Source organism: Piliocolobus tephrosceles, chromosome 9 (genome assembly GCF_002776525.5).
Source record: "Piliocolobus tephrosceles isolate RC106 chromosome 9, ASM277652v3, whole genome shotgun sequence".
NCBI classification, from domain to species: Eukaryota; Metazoa; Chordata; class Mammalia; order Primates; family Cercopithecidae; genus Piliocolobus; species Piliocolobus tephrosceles.
This window is the reverse complement of record NC_045442.1, coordinates 41,944,878-41,948,504: the sequence shown is the minus strand read 5'-3', so window position 1 is coordinate 41,948,504 and position 3,627 is coordinate 41,944,878. Positions and strand designations below refer to the sequence as shown.

At 41.4% G+C, this 3,627-nt stretch overlaps 1 pseudogene; it reads right to left on the bottom strand.

The window, feature by feature from the left end:
• Positions 1 to 1,410: 1,410 nt before the first annotated feature.
• LOC111552216 lies at positions 1,411 to 2,700 on the bottom strand (annotated as a pseudogene).
• Between the last annotated feature and the right edge of the window lie 927 nt (positions 2,701 to 3,627).

Genomic DNA, 3,627 nt, shown 5'->3' with positions numbered 1-3,627 from the left:
GCACTCATATGTTTACTGCAGCACCATTCACGATAACAAAGTCATGAAATAAGTGTAAGTGTTCATCAATAGATGGCTGGCTAAAGAAAATGTGACATATATATATACCATGGAATACTATGCAACCATAAAAAATAATAAAATCATGTATTTTGCATCAACATGGATGGAGCTGGAGGCCATTATTCTAAATAAAATAACTCAGAAACAAAAAGTCAAATATAGCACGTTCTCACGTCTAAGTGGGAGTTAAACAGTAGGTATACATGGACATCATAGAGGGCAATAATAGATATTGGAGACTCCAAAGGGTGAGAGGGGCCAGGTGCGGTAGCTCACGCCTATGATCCCAGCACTTTGGGAGGCCAAGGGGGTCAGATTGCTTGAGGCCAGGAGTTTGAGACCAGCCTGGCCAACATGGTGAAACCCCACCTCTACTACAATTACAAAAATTAGCTGGGCTTGGTGGCAGGTGCCTGTAATCCCAGCTTCTTGGGAGGCTGAGGCAGAGAATCACTTGAGCCCAGGAGGCAGAGGTTGTAGTGAGCCAAGACCACGCCACTGCACTCCAGCCTGGGCGACAGTGTAAGACTCTGTCTCAAAATAAATACATTAATTATTTAACTAATTTTTTTAAAGATGAGAGAGTGGCAGAGGGGGTAAAGGCTGAAAAATTACCTATTGGGTACAATGTTCACTATTTGGGTACACTAAAAACCTAAAGTTCACCACTATACAATATATCCATGTTACAAAACTGCACTTATACCCCCTAAATCTATGGAAATAATTTTAGAAATCATTGCCTATTCCAATTTCATGAATATATTCATCTATGCCTTCTTCTTGGAACTTTTTTTTTCAGCCCTCTTGGTCATTGCAAAACAGAAACAAAATTATTCATAAATTGTGGGCAGTTCAAGGAACATCTCCGCTGTATACTTTCTCTTCCCTCTCCTCTCCAGAGGTGGGAGAAGTCAGACGATGCTGCAAGTAGCTGGTTGATGGAGGTTTTTCACTTTATTTTCCACAAAACTAAGAATCAATGAGAACTAGTGGGAATGTCCCCTTTCCCAGTTAGGACAATGGATGAGTTGAAGGGGAAGAGTCTCTGTTTACTGGACGGTGCATGTGCAGAGGCCACTGAGAAAAGGTGAGCTCGCTGAGTGGGTATGTTCATTGCTATCTCGCGTACGCACACACAGGTTGTGATTCTTGCAAACAACATGGCTTCTGATCCTTCCTTTGCATGCAGCAATCTTTTTAAAAATATATTGTATAATAATAATATGAATTTCTCTCTCTTGTTTTTTTTTTTTTCTGTTTTGTTTGTTTGTGTGTTTTTCTGTTTCATTTAGGGATGGGAGTAGGAGGGGAGAGGAAGAAAAAATGTCATTTGTCTATTAGATCCTAAACATACGGAACTCCTTTATGGCTGAATCCAACTTCCTGTAGCATAGGGGAACTGGGCAGCACTTGCCTGGAAAAACTGGCTTCAATCAGAAGCTTTTCAGGGCTTTTCTTCAAGGAGAAGAAGAAGTTGTGGATTACTGTTAGAGACTGTGAAAAGTGGAATCATCTCTCTACTTGAGAATCACTGTGTAATTTGAAGATAATCTTGACGTTTTCACGGTCATCGGGGAAGTTTCAGGGGGCAGACATTCCAACTTCCTTTCCTTTTCCTCCTGTAAATTCTGCTACCATCTCGTCTCTGCCAGCTTTTGCTCTTGCACCTTCTCCACCTTCTGCCGCTTAAGCTCACATTTCTCCCATTTCTTCCTTTCTTTCTCCTGGTCAGCTCTGGGAGAAGCCAGGTAGGCCTCATCCTGCTTTTGTCTCCACACCTGGGTCTGGTTTCTTTCTTCCCTTTCCAAGCATTCTGACACTAGGTAAGTTTGGTTTGTACCCATGATAGATATCAGTTGGTTAATGAGATCATTCGGTTGAAGGAGGCCTTCTAGCCATCCCACCACATTCATCCGCTGATCCTTCAGCATCACCATGGCCAGGAATGGATAGGTGTTCTCTCATAAACCCCGGGAGACCCTATATCCCTCAGGTTTGTTTGTAGAACATGCCCAGAAGAGCATCCTAGAGAAAGAACTTTAATGAAATAACTTTGGATTCACAGAGTGTGTTGCGACAAAACTTATCAGAGACCTGTTGATCACCTCCAAGAAGACAAATCAAAGAGTGAAGCTCCAGCTTGGCATTGTCAGGTGCCTGGCTATGTGTTCTGGGCTAGAAAATAGGGTGTGCCCTCCCATATTTCTATTCAAACGCTAGCATAAATGAAACTATGTCCCCAACAGTGTCAGTGATCCGGCTGCGAAGGTGAAGCCATATAAAACAAAGGGCAAGCCTAAATATATCAAGTATTGTGTAATAGGTAGACTGGAATGGAAGCATTATCAAGTAATAACCCCATCCAAGCAGACCCCTTGGTTGTGGTCTTGAGACAACATAGCTGTAGATCCCGTGGTCAGCTGTATTAACTTGCAGGGGTAGGGATGGAGGCGGGCTGAAAACACTCCATACACTCTTTTATTCATCCAAGCTGTCCTGTTCAGCAACCTCTATGCTCCAGTTATGCTGCTCCAAGGTATGGCAACACTGATCCATAGATTCTATGCCAGTTAGATCCTGAAACTGCAGCAGCTTCTCTGTCTGCTCCTGTGTTAGATCCTGCTCCTCAGACATCACCTCTATGCTCCTGTGGAGTTTTATTATTTAACCTTTTATATCTATATCTAATATATCTACAATTGCTTTTGATGTACAGTGAGAGCAGGGTAAAAATTCATTTTCATATGGATATCAAATTGTCCCTGCACCACTTATTGAAGACTTTCATTTCATTACTATACTACAGTTTCATCTTTGTCATTAATCAGATAACTGCATATATTGTGGGTTTGTTTTTGAATTTTCTATTCTGTTACATTGGTCTATTTGTCTATTCTCAGGCCCATGAGCTTTGTTATTTTAGCAATATAACAAGTCATGATATCTGGTAGTCTAAGTCCCCAGCCTTCTTCAGAATCGTCTTGACTGTTCTTGGTTCTTTGCATTTCTAGATGAATTTTAGGATAAATTTGTAAATTTCCATGGGAGGAACAAAAACAACTGCTGGGACTGTTACTAAAATTGAATTAACCACTAAATTCATTTGGAAAAAATTGACATCTGGGTGGTTTTGTGATGGATTGATTTAGCTAGGCAATACTATATCTCCCAGAATTCTTTTCCCTGATGGTTTTTGGTTAGGGTAGACCATAGAAGGCCTTCCTTGCAAGAGATTTGGAGAGTAGAAGTAAAGTAGCAGCTATAATTTTTATGTTCATATGTCAGAGCATGCATTGTTATAGCTCATGCACATTGTAGCTAATCTCTTAGCTCACCTTTGTTGGTGTGGAAAATCAGTTAGGTTGTAATTGCTCCAAATTACTCTGAATCCTCTTTCAACCCCTCCAACTCCTTGGCAAGTGGCACCAGTTTCTCCTGCTGGACACCCACATCACCAAGGCTGGAGGCAATGAGACTTAAGCTGATCCAGGTTCTGCCTCTGTTCTACCCCCTGATATCCTTCTTTCCTTCTCAACTGTCTGTCATACAGATTTCAAGGTC